Here is an 18,848-nt window from a genome sequence, read left to right on the forward strand (position 1 = left end):
TGCACACCTCTTTAACCAACACAAACATCACTATTGTCTTGATGAAATTTTATCAGTCGGTACCTGAAGACACTTTGAGCATGTTTCTACTGAGAGCACCTCGCATCCCTCGCATCGCCACAAATTTTGTCTGACGCAGCACCTCGTATTTTACGACCACTCGAGCTGTTTCTACTGAGCGATAAAATATGCGGTGATGCAAAGGTGACGTGCAAATACGGTGATTCCGGAAGTCACGTATTTTCAGGTCACAGATCCGGTCACGCGCACTGCCTTATGGGAAGGTAAACAATACGAAGATGGCACCAACCACAGACAACCCGTTTCTTCTTGCCTTACTCATATCAGCCGCTCAGACATCGGCATTGAGACATGAATCGCGTTCAATTCAATTCAATTCCATTCAATTCATTTATTTTCATTCTTCTTTTTTCCAACAAAACATAACACAATATAACTCAGGTATTACATCACAAATAAAAACATTTGCGTTTGCAATAGATAAATGATAATGATAAACATAAGAGCGCATACTGGCAAAAAAAAAAGTAATACAAAGTCATGCTTCAGTTGAAAAAAAAAGAATAGAGAGGTCCACTAAAGTGTCGGAGTGTGTGCGATGAACCGATTGAAAAGCACGGGGCGAAATTCTAGACGTCCGGTACACAGCGAATTTCGCTACCCGGTGTGTTTCTACTGAGAATCGTCGCTCGCATCACCACGCATCGACCACCTCAATAGGTGGACGACGGAGCACCACGCATCGGCTACCACCCGATCTGTTTCTACTGAGGAAAAATTTGACGTGTCACCACGCATCACCACGCATCGGCTGGTATCACCAAGAATCACCACGCATCGTCTGGCATCACCTCGAATTTTCGTCGCTCAGTAGAAACACACTCTTTGACTGACTGTCGTCAAAGGTTGCTTCAGTCGATGCATGACCTCACCCTTTGATTTTCACTGGGCAACAACCAAACATTGGCACAAGTTGAACTCATCCACTGCCACAAGGTTCAAAGGTTCATCTTAAATTCAAGTTTTGTGCTCTTTAAATTATCACTTGTAATCAATCAGCTTAAATTAATTCTACTTAATTAAAAGTTCGACCTCTAACTTTGATCTTGTGACGTATCAGTTTGACCTACTGCATCTGACTTTGAAATCATGTATGCATATGATTTCTCTTCGTAATCTCATAAAGCATATAACTATCAATCAGAAATCTGATAATGATCATTCACAGAAATGAAAAAAAAAAACCAGAAAGATACAGGCCCTAACTGCACAAAGACAACTGGACAGACAGATGGAAATACGAAAAAGTATAATGTTTCTTGCACAGGTTTGGGTGGGTTTTGTTTTCAGTTTGCTTGTTTGTTGTTGTTCTTTGTGTATGTGTGTGTTGGTTTTGTTTTGCTGTTGTTTTTGTTTTGCATTTTTTTTTGCTTTTTGTGTGTGACTGTGCATGCATTTATATGTACTGAGCAAAGTGATTGTTGGCATTATTTATGTTTTGTTTTCGTTTTTGTTTTTTGATTGCAAGATACAGTGCACTCCTGTTATTTATGAACACGGTGAAAAAAAAAATTCTTGTTACAATGAAGTAAAATTTCAGGTCCCAAAATTATCATCTAGACATCTTTATATACTTTACTGTACTGTTCAGCTTTAACGAAATTTTGATATAATGAAAGAAAACTGCCAGTCCCGAGGACTTCGCTATAACCTGGAGTGCACTGTTAAAATGCACATCACTGTCATGCAAAGGCTATTCTGTTTATGAGCACATTGACAAAACTCTGCACAAGGTTACTCATCAATTACTTAATGCACGAGAGTATTAGATAAACAAACCTGTCTTTTCATTGCCATCAAAGGATGATTGCTTTGCAGAATGACAAAACACTAACTTCTTGCTTGAAGAAGTACCAATTACATAGTAGCCAGGCCTGTCACAAGCTGGTCAAGCACTCATTCCCTCTTGCTTGAAGAAGTACTGATTACATAGCAGCAAGGCCTGTTACAAGCTGGTCAAGCACTCATTCCCTCACAATGTGTGAATCTACAGCTTGTCATTCATTATTCATCTCATCCAGACGGTGGATATTTTATACATCAAATATATCAGCATCAATCAATCACAAGTGTAGCTTTTCATATAAAGGGTGATAAGTCCTTGGGTCGAACAATATCAATTTGGAAGGCTTGCGTGTAATAGTACAGTCAGTATCATACACGAAAGCAACAACAAAAACAAAACAGAACGAAAAACAAACTATCGTGTGCCATAACAGACCACATGACTTCCATGTTTTTAAGTGTCACACTTGACATCCCATACATGTTTACGACATCAAAAAAAAAAAAAGTACAGAGTACCTCAGACCATGTCAGACACTTACATTTTGGCTGAAATGTTGGCTTTACACATGCTTCAAAATGTGCATGTTCAATTACACTGTACAATGTACTTTGCCAGTATCTGCCCCAAGCTGTAGGTCAAAATGATAACTAATCTTCCTCATCCAACTTCACTGAATATAATGTTGGCCTTTATCAAACAATCTTTCCTCGATTCTAATCCTCCATGGACTCCCATTCCCCCCTTCCTCACTTCACAGATGATATCATAAGTAAGCAGATGGGATCTTCCTAAACCTAATCTATGTACAGAATTTGAATCTAACAGCTGACAGATTCACTATCAGCACATAGGCCTACAAGTTTTCAGTTCTTCTTCATTTTGGATTAATCTTCTTAATCCGTTTTGGCTTCTTGTTCAACTACATCAATTTTAAGCAGTAGCACTGTTGCCTAATTAAAGATGAATCCATGATGTAAGTAGGCCTATAGAATTTTGTAGAATATTTTTTTCTTTCTGCACCAGATATATCTTCAAATATGTGGAGAATTTTACAATAAACCACACTTTCTAGTCTTCATTGAATGTGTTGGCAATTAAAAATCTTTCCTCGATTCTATTTTACCATGGTCTCCCTCCCTCACTTCACAGATACATCTTTAAGTGGATTTGCTTCCTACATCTAATCTATGTACAGAATTTATAATCAAACAGCTGAAAGACTCAAAATCATAACATCACATACAAATTTTCATATCTTCTTCGTTCCGGGTTGATAGGAAATCTAATCAAGTATCTCAAAAGGAACACAAACCTGTCAACTTTCTAGAAGCTGCGGGAGTGTTCATCATATTTCACCTGTGCAGGAAATGGTGCTTTACGAACATTATCATATGTATTAATTAATGTGCATTGTACAAACTTTCCTCCGAGTTGGAAGGACAAAGGAGGAGTTTCCCTTCATCTCATATATCCCACAATACAATCTCACAGAGTGCAGCTGTTGTGCACATGTGTGTGTGTGTGGTAGAGACAAGCTGTGGTCACACTGGCAAAACTACGAGCAATCTGACTCTGTGAACACTTTGCAAAGTTTGCTCGTCTGTTCACACTGGAGGCCAAACTTCTCAAAGTTTCAGGTCCTGATCACCGATTCTTCTCAAAGTTTGGCTCACTGGCTCTCTACAAGTGTCAACACAGAAGCAAGTGCAAGTTTTCTGACAGCTTTGGAGGCACTGCAAACAGAGAGTGGACTGATCAAATGACAAACTTTATGAAGTTTCACCTGCCTGCATTCAGACTGCACAAACTTTGAGAAGATTTCTGGGGGATCTGGAAATTTTCCTAGTTTGAGCGGGAAGTTTTTCAAGAAGTTTCAGGAAATTTGTAGTCACACAGCAAAAGTTTGAAAGTTTTGCCAGTGTGACCATGGGGGGGGGGGGGGGGGGGGTGAGACGGAGGATACAAGAGATTTGCTGGAAGAATCCCCTTCAAATGAGAAAGGAAATCTCAGCCTAAGAGACAAACGATATCAAGGAGTGCATAGTGCTCAAAATCCTACCTGGAAGTACTTAACCACGACTAAAATTCCCAGACTCATTTTTGGAGGCACGTCCGCAACAAGCATCCCTCTCCACAAATCCATGCGAGGAGGGGAAGCCACAGAAAAGATCACCTTTAATGCGACAAAAAGCCTGGACAGGGAGTCAACATAATTTGCTGGACACTATTGTGTATTTACAATTGTGTGCTTTCAAGCATGACCTCGCTGCAGTCTTCCATATTCAACATTGCAATTGGCACTACCTTCTAGCCACAGGTATCTGTGGGAAACTCTGAAGAAATGTAACAATAGCCCCTGCATAATGTGAGCAATCGTTAAAGAATGCTAAGAATGCACGTCTATGGGTGCAATTCTATGCTGAGGGTCACCCGTTAGGCTCAACAAGTAGACTCTTTTATGCACTCTGCACTCTGTGGAAAAACTGGAAAATGTGGTTTAGTGTAAAATTCTCCACATATTTGAAGATATCTGTTGCAGAAAGAAAAAAAAAATATTCTACAAAATTCTATAGGCCTATTTGTATCATGTATTCATCTTTAATTGCGCAACAGTACTACTGCTTAAAATGGCTGTAGTTGAACAAGCTGAAAATTGCACTGTAAATCACACGTTTAGTAGAAACTTGTTGCAGGTGTGCCGGGTAGTCCCATACATTCTTCCTTACGTTTTTTTTTTTTTTTTTGGGGGGGGGGGGTGGAGTTGTTATTTTCTTTCAATAATCATTGGTCCACATTATACACAAGTCAGGAAAAGTAATCAAATTATATCCAGTCAACATTAGGGAAGATAACATTCATACTATTTCTGTTTTTCTGTTTCTGAGTTTTCACTGTAGGAGCCAAAGCTTTAACCTGAAACAGTGTAATTCTGTGAGACACATAGATATGTAAGTGGATTCTTCGCTTTTTTATAAATTTCTGACGACAAGAATTTTACCCCTAAAACTTACAAACCCTCCTACAGAGATCCAGAAAAGATTACAAATGATACAATGAACAATATTACTGCAAGATACATTGTTCTACAACGGCCTCACTGACACAAGTTCAGTGCATTATGTTTACTGCTTAATTTGGCATTAACAGATTGAAGTATCATCTGTATGGATTGATGTTATTACAAATGTATCCCACTGGCATTCAGCATGGATAAACTTGGATTGGATGTCCTTGCCGTCTTATGATGCTAAGATTGTATGGTATTAAAAAAAAAATGGCTTACTCAATACTGCATCATAGAGACTTCAAAATTATCATCTAGTACATGTCAGCAACCGAAATGTAACATCTTTTGGTTAACTATGGCAATAGCAATGTGGATACCAATAGCACAATGATGATTGAAATCATCATCATCATCACCTAGATGTACAAAGTAGGCCTATCTGTATGGCGTAAAATGTTTTAAGCACAGTCTGTACGTGGAAAGACATCACAAAACAATAATTACTGTAATCATCATTAGTATTTTTCTTATCACTACTGCCACTGCTACAATACCTACTACCCTATTGTTATTGTTATCAGCACTTTCATCATTACATAATGCAAACATAAGTAGTTAAATGAGCTCTAAGTACACCCAACATATATTGTATGTAAAAACAACATAAAATCCTATGGCACAATGCTGCAAGCTTGCGAAACACCATAACACTCAACAGCTTCGAGAATGGACAGAGCTTCATCAACCCAAAACTACAGGAAATTACCTCCCGATGATGACAAACCACTCTCCCACCGCTAGCCTCCCCCCTAGCCTTCACATCCACAATGGAAGATGATTTCCCGTGCATCTGGTCAGTCTGAAGAACTATCACGTCCACTTGGATAAAAAAAATCCTTTTACCAATTCCACTTGTTATGCACCGGTACATGTATCCTGGCCAACACAGAAACTGCTCATACGCAGAGTACTGTATGATTTGCATGAGGGATGCCAACTACCCTGTCCACTGGCCCACTTCCACCCACCAAATGAATTCCACTCAAAATTCACTGCATACCTTTGGTTAAACCACACCATGGAGAAACATGTCACATGTATTGCACAAGACTCAACAGAAAGCACTGTGCTAACTGCTATAAAACTCTTGACAAAAGACTGACTTTTATAAATTAATTTCATGCAGTTGCAAACAAAAATAAATGATCTACAAAGATTGAATTCCATAAACAAATCTTGAAACTCCGTACCACCTAAAATCTACAACATATATTGTAAACAATCCATCTTTGAGATGATGTATTATCATGTTTTATGCAGGTACATACATTTTGTACAAGGGTCTTTCTCCACAGACTAATCTCCATCTGACAGGGTCGCTGAACTATGCCCCAACAAACTGTCTCAAACTGCATTTTTAAGCTGCCACTAGAACACACACTAGCAAGGGGAAAATGAAAGTACAGTTAGACTGCTTTGCACATATCTCTGGGTCTAATTGTCACAATGTTTGCATTATATGCGAACACCACGGGATAAGCTGGGACATGTCCGAGCTGTAGGGTATTACCTGAAATCAAACACGCACCCACTGATTTTCTTTTATCCTTCTACTGTTCAAGAGTGGGTAACATATCGGATTAATCGCCTCTCCTTCAACAAAAGTGATCATAGTTCCTTTTAAGAATTCACACAAGTGCAACAAGTTTCAAAGCAAAGGACTCAAGAACTTTTGACAGAACAGTTATTCCACTGCATAGGAAATGTCAACACAAGCGCAAAACAACCATGCAACTGCAAAGTCACAAATGCCACGTTGAGGCTAGCAAACTGATATGGATAAATGGATGGCATACATCCTTGGTAAGGTAGTTGGATGGATTGATGGATGGTCATGCTTAGCCTGTGAAGAGCACAATGCATTGGTTTACGATGTCCACATCTATCATTCTATTCAAATTCTGAATGTTTCAACAGACCTAATCACAACTGTGTGCAACTGCATCCCTTCAACTTGGCTAGCATTCCAGGCTTTACATTTAACTGTCCATTAATTTTTTGTTTTGTTTTTGTGTATCCTGCCAAGAGCAAACAATAACTAATTCAAGTGTCCCTGCATTGACAAGAGTCCCAAAATTGATAGGCTAATCAAGTGGTTCATTGCTGTTCAGAAAAATAAGTTCCAAAAAATAAAAAGCATCAGGGCCTATCTAATAACAAACAAGCAAACAAGCCAACAAACGAGTGCCAACTCTTGATATGTCAAGAATAAATACATTGTAAACAGAGGAAGAAATCATGGCAACAAACCCATCACGTGAAGAACTATGGCCTACATAACTGTATCACAGACAAATTACCAGTGAAAAATGTAAAATGTACCAGTGTTTGTTCTCTTGCTCCCATTTCTTTTGATGGGAATTTCATATGCCAAGAATGCTTGATTCTGGTAATATGATCATCATATTTCTGTTTTCTGACAGGGTATCCTTTCATAAAACTTGCCTTCATAATTGCTTTATTATGAAGCCATATGATTTGCTGAATCAAAATGCATGTGAACATCACTGTTTTTTAATACAGTAGTGCAATTTGGGCATAAAATAGTGCAATTTTAGAATTTTAACCTGACCTCTGACCCCTGACCTTTTACCTCATGATCCAAAACGTTTGAAGAGCATCAATGTCAGGAAATACAAGTATTAAAGTTTCAAGAAGATACCTAGAGCCATTTCCAGGAAAGGGAGGGAAAAGAATGATATTTTGGCATTTTCACTTGACCTTTGACTGCATGGTTCATAATGCTCCCTAGATAATCTTAATCTGGTAATACATGAACATACACAAAGTTTTATGAAATACCTCCATGCATTGAAGAGATTGGGAGGGGGGATAGTGAAATGTAAAAATTTGACCGTGACCTTTAACCTTGCGAGCATGCACCCACAAGTTGATGAGTGCAACTTTGTCCACTTATACATGTGTACATGCATGTGCCAAGTTTCATTTGGACATCTCAAACAGTTCCTAAGTTACGTACATCATCCACAAATCAATTACAGATGGACAGACCAACAGACACACGAAGGACGAATGTAGAATCTGAAAACATAATGCCTCCAGTGACGATTCATGGCAGAGGCATAAAAAAAGACAGGAAGAAAACCCATTTTAAAAAGTAAAAGTCCTTCCGCAGCTTGCAGACAGTCTTTAACATAAAATGTCACATGTGCATTGTAGACAACTCTGGTACTGGAGTCAAGCCAGCCACCATCTGGATCTTTACAGAAGGTTCACAGCCAAACACCAGCACAAAGCCATTCATCAGCATCAAGTGTACTCTTCAACACCTCAGCATACCATCTCTATACTCTTCAGACAAATTTGCACACATGGCACTTGACTTTCCCCTGCCTTTTATACCAAGTTCATCCAGCAATACTATGAATTTAACATGGGCCATAAAGCTCTGCATTCATTCTCAGCCTACCTGATGACAAAATGAGTAATGCCAAGGATAGTACATGAATTGAACTAGTCAAATTACATTAATCAAATTAATCTGCAGGCTCACAAATTTTGAAATATAAAAGAGATCAGTCACTACACTGCTTCATAGTGATATGGTGACATGTAATTTGATAAAATAACACAATAGTACATTGTATATTGACACATTCATACAAACTGATGCGCAATCACAATATCAACTGGTGCATCCTGTCCTGCTTTAAATGGAGTTTCATAAACCATTAATGATTGTATAAATCTATGTTGACAACACAGTACACATACTGCCTTGTCTATCATTGTAATAATGCTTCATACTCCTTCGGAAGTTAATGGTTACATATTTTTCAATCGACATGATATTTTTCCTCAGCGCCACATGCTTTGGGGAAAAAACAGTCTTTCGAGGAAAATCGAAAACTCTCGCGGGGATGTCAAGTGTTAAATTACACCTCTAAAAAGGCAATATTTACATTTTATTACTATCCTCACCATCATTTCTAGCTACTATCATTATTATAATGTGTATTATTGTCCCCTTCATTATCATCATCGACATCAGCAGCAGTAAATTATCACAGTCACATCTTCTGATGGGAAGATTCAAGTATTCATTGAATATGGAGACAGTTCTTTAAAAACAGCAAGGGACAGACACTGAAAATATTCCTTGTAGCTCTGCAGACAGCACCAGGATTGATCATCATCATACAAGCATGTGCCACACACATGAAATAAACAAACGAGGCACTCTGGAAATATTGCGGAACCCTCCCCTTTCCCCACATGCCCCGATGTTTTGTTGTGAGCAAATCCAAGTGTGCAGGTGTAATGTGCATATTTAGTGGCTACAGAATGGGTACACACATTGCATGCACACATGCACATGAAGAATCTGGGTTTGCTAATGGCTTACCGTAAGTGTTCTGACCTACATCCTAAACAATCAAAGAGCAGGTCTACTGGCATTTTGATCAAAGTTTCGGAGCAGGATCATGCACAAGATTTCGTAGTCCTGCAACCCAGCATGCACATTACGATCTTCCCTCCACGCGATAATCTTTCAGTGGGTCATGACACAGTAGCCTTTCTCCAAGGCTGAACACTATTTCAGAATCTCCAACTGCCATGGTATATGCCTAGTCTGTAAGTATTTACCTTGGTTTTGATTTTAATGAAATTATATCAGAATTCTGGGGGTGGAAAAGGCTAAAAATGTAATGAATATCACGATTAACGTTAATGTCAATGCCAAAATGTCCCCCCCCCCCCCCCCCCCCGTCAAAAAAAGAAAAAAGAAAAAAAAAAAGAGGAATAACAGTCTAGCCAACTAAAGCCTTGGCAATAACAAAACAATGTGGTAGCACACTTTTTTCTTCATTTCATACATTCATGGTGTCCCTTCTACGTGTAGACCCTACTTGTTAAGTCTTTAAATCTCTTGCTCCCTTCACTTTACATTTGACCTTGATCTATCCCTTACTTCTCCCGATTCATCTTTCTGATGTCATCTCTAATCTTACAGTATCCATTAATATTACCAACTATCTTACCCGTGTACAATCCATCTATGGATCTATGCACTAAAGTTGCTCTATTTCTAACTCTCAGACAGGGAGCTATTCACGGTCTGAAGCAATAATCATATAAGATGCAATTCAGATATATTCCAACTACTATTTCCAGGTTTGACTACAATAGAACTTGACATTTATAATGTAACTGCGGATCTAGGAAATAGTTTTCCTTTTTTTATAACTCCACTATGGATAAAAAAAGAAATACAATACAAACACCCCCCCCCCCCAAAAAAAAAAAGACATTGAACACTACGTGATGCAATAAAGAGGACACTCTGTGAGGTTTCATGTATCACCATCGTGATTTAACAATTCAACTTATTATTTATTTATTCTTAATTTTTTGTACAGACATCATTCTGTAAAGTGTGACATCAGGTAAAGTCAGCCTTCAGAAATGCATCATCACTACAATATATTCATATTCTGTTAGAGGGCTTATATCCTAACATGCACTCACGATGAGATCTTTGTATATTATATTTGCTTGTAAAGATACTTGGTGCATATTATATGAAAGGGTTACCATGTACTTGTACTACATAAACTTGTAAGCTCATATCTTTCTTCAACACTCTAAACACATAATTACTCATTTCTGGATAAGGTGCAGCTATGAGTAACACAGCACTAGAACTAGCAGAAGGAGCCTGATTGGTGGTTGCGTAACAAGCCTCAAAGCAAATAGCATTTCCGATAATGCATCTTTGGCAATCGGCCATGCCAGTTGTGAATGACTTTGGGATTAATTAGTCACAAAACTAAGCAAACACTAGAGAGTAGATCCCTTAACAGCTGGTGATTGCCGGCTCTAATGCAGCCAACACTCCTTTTTTTCAATTGGCAAATATCTTGGGAGTGCTGTCATGGCAACTGCTCTACACTTTCCTTTTAAACTCCTGATTACACCTTGCAGCAAGGCATGCCATGCTTTAATTTGTGATCAAGATCCACAGGGACCGACGAAATGAAAAAATAACTATTATCTCTTTGAAAGAGGTAAGGTTGATAATACACCATCTTGGATACTATTGTATATATTCTACACATTGTATTTGTAGAATACAGAAGACAATGTTTTGGTGTGTTGTCAAGTTCCCAATAGACTTGCAAAATTTGCCAAAACAAAACCATACGAAATATACCACACACATTAATTTGCTAGCTAAATGGGGTATCTCTCTGAGTGGCAAATGTTTGTGAACATAGCAAATTTTAGGTTTTCTCAGGATTTGTAAACAGTTGCAATCAAATTCGAAGACAGTTTTTACTAATGCAAACAGTTTTTCTTGTCGAAAAAAAAAATGAACATGTTAATTTCATTGCAAAACTCTTTGAAACTGTTTGCAATAATGTTTAAAATTTCTTTGCAACAATAAAAACTGTTTGCGATATTGAAAACTGTTTGTGAATTTGATTGCAACTGTTTACAAAACAGTAACAGTAAATAAGAGTGGCGAAATCTAACATTTGCTGTAATTCGCTATGGTCGAAAATATTCGCAGCTCAGTGAGATAACGCCTGTAGGAATAAAGTTGTACGTAGAACTGTTCGTGCATGAAGATTCACTTAACGACAGAAGTTGAACTACACACTGATGGATCCGGCAGACCCTACAAACGAGACTTTATAAAAGCATTCTGCAGGCATAGCTAGCATTCCCAGTTAGTTTAAAGTACATCATTCTTACTAGAAATGAATGCTGTTTACCGTTAAAGTCAAGATCCAGTACTGCCAACAAAAGAAAATTAGGTACAGATTCCAAGCGCGTTCCGTGACCACTTCCAACAATGACAACAATACTGTTCTGAAGTTCTCACAAGCGTTGAGAAAACACTGCTGCATGACAAGAAATGACAACCCTAGTATACACTCCTTAAATCCACAATATATAACAATGACACGCATAAACAAGAAGTTTGATACCCTCCATAAAATTCAAGGGAAAGTTAAGGGTACGCATTGAGGGGGAACTGTCAGGTGACTTTTCGCTTGAACATAAACCATATTTGCATCATATAAAACTCTATTATTCTACTTGACTCGATCACGCAAGAAAAATTATATACAACTAACAAATCTGAAAAGCATTTGGAAAAAAAAAAAGATGTCTTGGCACAAATATCAATGGCTTTTGAAATTAGGATATCAAAAACTGTGTCACTGATAAGTGATATCTTCAAACACTTTGCCTGTGTCCCAGTTCTTCAGTTTCAAATGCCTTTGCATAAAGTGCCGAATACACGTAGCTACTGAAAATAAATTTATGTATTGAATGTATAAAAGATCCTGATATACAAGAGGAATCACATACAACATAAGACAAAGATTGTCTCATTTCAAAGCTTGTAACCTGTACTAATGATTAAGTAAGAACAGATAAAACAAGAAAAGAGAGAATATGAATGTGTGTGTGTGTGTGTGTGTGTGTGTGTGTGTGTGGTACAATTGTAGTTATCAGGACTTGATGTGCATTGAAACTAATGAAATATCCTCACTGCAGTCAACTGGCTTCTTGAAAATCAATGATTATGAACAAAATATAATGAAAATCAATGAAATATCAATGAAATATATTGCCCCTCTCCTCTGATGATTGTATTGCATTCATTTGTGTACAGTAAAGTCCTCTTGGCTCTATGAACAATATTCTAGATCAAACGAGTGTAAACACTGTACAATGTATGCATGACATTATACATTCCCTACAAAAAGCCCCCCCCCCCCCCCTAAAAAACAAGAAAAAAATGCAAGTCGAGCTGAAGGGAGATCAGATCCACTTTGAAAACTGAGAAGTTTTAAAAGCTCTACGCTTGTTTGATTCATCTTTGTGTAAATATTGGCACTGATGGATTCCTCTATTGTGTGTAATGTACATGTACATTTACATTGTATGCTGTACTTTGACATTTAAAACATACCCCTTAAGTCACCCATCTCCTCCTCCCCCTTCCCCCAAAAACAAACAAACAAACAAATGATCTTTTCAATAGGCCTAAAAATACCACTCGCAATTAATTTTCATACTACAATCCTGTAAGCTCCACTGATGAAATGTACACAAATGTACATGTACAAAAATTGTACAATGTAGAGATGTTTCTCCATCAAAACTCTTGCCTTCACAGATGAGGAGCCATAAATAATTATGGCCTGTCACAGCTTCAATTGACCTCCTTACAATGCCAATGGCATGTTTCAAATTACCAAATTCAATGCCTGATGTCAAGCATAAAATCAGCAGTAAACATGAAATCGATGTCAAACAGCTTGGGTCAGTGCCGTTAGGGGTGCTGGGGCCAATTTCTTTCAGAAGCCGGCTTTGAGACAATGACATCAGATACTGCACGTGACCTCTTTACAATCAAGGACAAAATACTTGTGACCCTCAAGACACTACAGATATTGTCTTCTGCCTCATTACATCATGAGTTGTAGTCTTTTTATCCAGCCACCGCTGTACCAAAATTTGAAAAATTCCTAACTTTGAACGGATTGTTCGCTTTTCCTCAAACTTCATTAATGTGTTCGACTAATATTTCTGCATTCACTCAATACACATACATATTTTGGTTTTATCCCCTTTAAAAAAAATTTCTTCTTATCTGACCTGTAATACAACCCAAACCAATAAGGGTGAATGTTGTCTTTGGTGTGAGAGTTTTGAGAGTCTATGTTATTGTAGGAGTATGGTCATTTCCGTTACCTGCATCTGGCAACTTAAGAGCATGTCACAGAGCATTATTAAGTGCTCTGCATGCAAACTTGTACAAATGCTATGATATCACTTCACTGCCAGATGACATACTGTTTACGCTTTACAGTTAAATGTTTGAATGAACTTGACATACCTCTTACAAACAAATCCGACCGAGGAAGAAAAACACTCTTCCTTCAAAGTACACTGTCTGTAGGTCATGCATCCCAGCCAGAATTGCCTTCTGCAAAAAGCTCCTTAGAGCACAATGCAGTGTACAAAGACATCGCAGGTTTTCTTTATCCCTGTTGCAGAGTACATTGACGTACTAAAGTAGTGATGTGTACATGTGAGAACACAACTCAAGTAGAGACAATATGGGACATGCAGGTGCCTCCTTGCCTGAAGTGAAGATAAGTGTCATGAAGATATTTCCTCTTATATAAGTACCCTGGCAATTTCATCATCTCCTTGAATTTCCTAGGATCATTATGCACTCAGTCTGATGCAAAGGATATGAACTTGTTAGTTGGTTCAATAAAATTGCCCATAATTGTATCTAAAAAATAAAAAAAAAAAATGTATGGCAGTACTTGTGACATATAACACATACAGTATCACAGTATCTAATACTGCCCCTATCCTAACCTACCCCCAGACTACCGGTACATTGTATTTCATACCATTCAGATTGACCTATGATGCATATACAATGTAGCTGAGCTTCTCATTGTGGTCACTGTCCCTTGAGAAATTCCTGCTCAATGCAAAACTGTCATATCATAATTGAATCAGGAAATGAGATTTGACTTCAAGTATGGAAGTGCTTCATTAACACAGGTCATTATTTCTTATTCTAACCATTTCAGACTTCGCCCCTTGTAGAACCCTGCAAAGACTATATTCATTTCATTAATATCTTATGTAACACCTAATTTGGTATTAATGCGTATTCTCCATGTGACATTGCATAACTCTTATTCAGAATCTTAAGGTTCATTTAAACTTGTCATGCCAATAATTAAAGATGACATTATGTAAACTTTAATTTCATATTTAGATAAATACTGATTCATTATAGGTTGTTGTTTTTTGTTTTGTTTGTTTTTTGCAGAACAATGTTTTGCAGAATGAGAATGCTAGCAAAATTTGTGCAGCTGTGAACTAGGACCCCTGTTACACATGAAAGGTAGCCCGAGGTCTGCTTTTCGTGGCCGGCCCGAGGCCGGCCTGAGGCCGCTTTGTGGACCGTTTACACATGAGCTTCGGGGCCGCCTCAAACAACAACGCTCCTTATGGACACTGTTTACACATGAGCCGGCCTCACATCGCCTTTCCCTACTTTGCCGTAGGAGCGCCCTTTAAATGAATAAACAAACATTTCGCTCAGTAGATTTGGTTTTGATACTCTACCTGGCTATCGCCCCTGCCGAAGGTAATGTGACCAGTCAACTGCAGCTCCGAAAGCCAGCCTCGGGCCCGGTTCCTTTACACATAGCCGGGGCCGGCTCAGACCACCTCCAGAGGTGGCCTGAAGTGGAGTCGGCCTGAGGCCGGCCCGAGTTTTGTGTGACCGTTCATACATATGAGAAAGCCGACCTGAGGCCGGCCTCCGGTCGGCTTTCTTGTATGTGTAACAGGGGTCTAAGACAAGAATATCAAAAGTTTATATACCCTCAGGAAGGATCAAAGGGGCTTTGGGTTCCTGGAGGTCTCTGATTAGCTAAACAGGTCACAGTAGGTAGGCAGGTCATGGTAGAGTGTAAAATAAATGCATTTCAATGGGCAAAATGATTCCGGGATCAGACAGATTCTCATATTCTCTATATACCTACATTGTAGACATGAGGAGAGATTGAAGTTATCATGAAGCCTCCAGGATAATTAGAGAGACTTGGCAGCTCTGTAAGCCCCTTTTGAGATGTTGGAAAGACTTACTTATGTTCCCCTTCCCCCACACTAATTTTGCCATACCACTCTACACTACCCTACCCTTGTTAGATTATGCATGGATGCACACACTCTCACACAATTGGCATGAGGTGGGGTATGGGGGGGGGGTGACATTGTTGTTGTTTTGGTTTTAATGGGGACATAAGGTACAAGTAGTCTTGCTCCGATGTTTGTGGTCAAATTATAGCATCAAACTAATGCAGATTAAGACCAATGATTCTAAAGATTACGTCAATAACTTTGCAAAGTCCGCACTACAGTACATGCATTTCTACAATACGAAGAACTACTTGCACCAATTGTACAAAGATACACTAGTAATGTTTCCCAAGAAACAACGGTTTGTACTCCTCTGACCACTTGCTCCCATCTGAGCAGCCAGGCAGCCAGTGGTGTGGAGGGGATCAACTCACACACTCACAAATGGAGAAACACGAAGAAACGTGTGATGTACATCGCATGCGCACAAAGTCCACCAGGTGACCTTCTGACCAGACTTTGCTGTATCCCAACAAGTTGTTGGATATTTTCATGTATTCTCACAAGTCTGCAGCAACACAAGAATATTGTGAATAACTTTAGTTCAGTCACATTCATCTAACCAGTTTTATGACTTACATGTAGCAACTCATATTATCTGTATCTACAATGACATACATTGTATTTGTCTGCATGAGGAGGGGTATCAAATAGACTTGCTGGTGAACAGATGCTAATGCTTATCAGAAGGCCAGGGACACACATCCTAACTTAAACTTGCAGGTAACTGCAAATCCTCTCAACAGCTTTTGGAACTTTTCTATAATGTAATAACTGGTTGTCAGCACCAAAATTCTTTGACTAATGTGAAGCTTTACGACCGACAGATACCAGTATGAACTATTAACATGTATAGTTCATTCATACCATACATCCTCTGAACAGCATTTATTTGAAAGTCATATGAATAGACAGTCCAATTGCAAATATCTCGCTGCCTGTATAGCTGTATTGCTATACTCCTACATGTAGGGCGCCACCACTGTCTGTCTGTACTAAATATTACGGTAACTCACACTTACCTACGTATAGGCCTACCTGGCACTGGCAAGACTCTAGTCTATTTCATAATCATACTCATGAATTCAGCCCCACTATGTGGCGTTCAACGGTCCCATCATAAGAACACCGGTCCATTGGGGCTTTCTTGCACAGTATAATAGTAACTTGTGAATGTGACCCCATCAAAACAGCATTCACACGTGGGTGATACAGCCGCACGAGGCGGGCCAATTTTGGAAGCGTAGCATTTTTTGTCCTTCCTTCTTTTTCTTTTCTTTCCTTTGATAATTATATATTCTCATTCTTTCTTTTGATTAATATTGGAAAGACTTCCTAAATGCCCCTCCACTATCAAATTTCATCCATAGATACAACCCTTCACTATCTTAACTTAGTTTGCTTTTAGTTTTGACAGATACACATGCTCTGCAGTGGGACCTATTTCACAATTTTGCCACTGTATCACCACCACTGAACTGCACTCTGTCTCTAGAGCCTAGAGGAGTCTGCATGTTCAGAGAGTCTAGAATGAAACTTTGGCTTTGCCTTTTATGACCATGGTGATGACCGATGATGCGATACAGATACGTTTGGACCTACCTAAAACTAGTTGGTTTTATCACTTAAATCAAATGCAAGAGTGGAGAATCATAAAAAATCTGTGAAAGGTTTTGTGCTAGGTCTAATACCAGCAGTAATGAGGGTTAATGTTTAAGTGGCACGACTGTCCAATATACCACATTCACATTTAGAAAGAAAGATCCGTCTGTCCCGAGGACTCTTTAACTTATTTTGCCATTAACGCTGTCCGGGAGGGGATCAGTGAAGCCAGACGCAGTCTCCGCGGAACATTCCCCGACGGACAGATACAGACCGATCTTTCGGTCAAATTCACATTCTATTTCTACTGAATTGCACCCCACATATCCGATCATACCCAGAGTAGGTGGCAGTGAATGTAAAGTTGAACACATAGGCCCAGCTTGTTGTAATTAAGACAAATGGGAGTATAGATTAAGCCTTTCTATTTAAAACTGGCCTTCCACGCCAGCGTATGCCTACTACTGACACTGGATTCTACCGTACAATCAATCCGACCATGGTTGGTCACAAGTACAAGAGTCAACGCAGGCAGGACTACACTACTCTACTGACTGCTGCAACTGTAACACACGAGCAGTCTTTTCACGATCGAGCATCAGGCAGCAGTTAAAATTCATACCTAAATTTCGGCATGATTTGTGCTAGCTTTCACATTCAGATTAGCATACTAACCTTATTCATTTCATCTCAGGTCTTACGAAACGTTCTACCTTCATTTTTTTCCTCAAAGCCTTTCAGAAATACGCCAAAATCCACTCATCTTCGGTGCCTTACTCCCGAATATCGAACAGCCAAACGAAGGGGATGTACGCATCATCAGTATGCGTACGGACGGCCACAAGTGTTCGGTATAGGGGCTAGCTAGTGCAGTGCAGTAGACAGTAGTGCTGTGGTGGCTGCACTGTACCGATGTACCGTTGAGCTCTCGCTCTTGATGTCGGGGGTGGGGGTCTCTCGTCGAAAACGAGAGGAAAAGAGTGGTGTCAACCTCATCTCGTATGACTACGGACACCTGTAGTGACGAGTGACCTATATAAAGATCATAGAACATTCGAGAATTATACGCCCTCGGTGCCATATGAGACCCGTACGTTTGATACAGTAGTTTGCCATCTCTTGATAGAAAGAAAGGAAATGAGTTCAAGCAAGGGGACATCTAGGGGTAGAGTTTAGCAATGTTATGTGAACAGTTTTTAATTATGATTTCTTCACAAGTTCTATAATACTGTTGGAGAGTGAAGTCGGTTAAAACTTATAAAGCGTCAGGAGTTGGTTTGATTTTGACAGTACACTGTATTTTCAGGGACTGTTTATTTGTTTGTTTGTTTGTTTGTTTGTTTGTTTTTCACATACAAACTGTACTAAATTTCGAAGTGAGAGCCAGGGGGGATGGGGAGGTGGCATATGGGATAACGGTTCAAGAAAGAGGGCAGGGTGGTGGGGAGATATAGACGGAGAGGTTGGGAACGCCAGGGGTAGGTTTTCGTTTTTGTTGGTTTTTATGATATATTTCATTCAAATGTTTCGCATTCCATTTAATGTTTTGCGTATCGCATGACCGAATTCCCTTGAATTACTCAGTTGACT

General features: G+C 39.0%; 1 pseudogene; it reads right to left on the bottom strand.

Moving 5' to 3' along the window:
* Window positions 1-18,145, bottom strand: part of LOC139715857 (anti-apoptotic protein NR13-like) — a 44,425-nt pseudogene extending 26,280 nt beyond the window's left edge.
* Between the last annotated feature and the right edge of the window lie 703 nt (window positions 18,146-18,848).

The sequence above is a fragment of the Diadema antillarum genome, unplaced genomic scaffold, assembly GCF_040938485.1.
Source record: "Diadema antillarum isolate AM-2024a unplaced genomic scaffold, OU_Dant_1.0 scf00000057, whole genome shotgun sequence".
NCBI lineage: Eukaryota > Metazoa > Echinodermata > Echinoidea > Diadematoida > Diadematidae > Diadema > Diadema antillarum.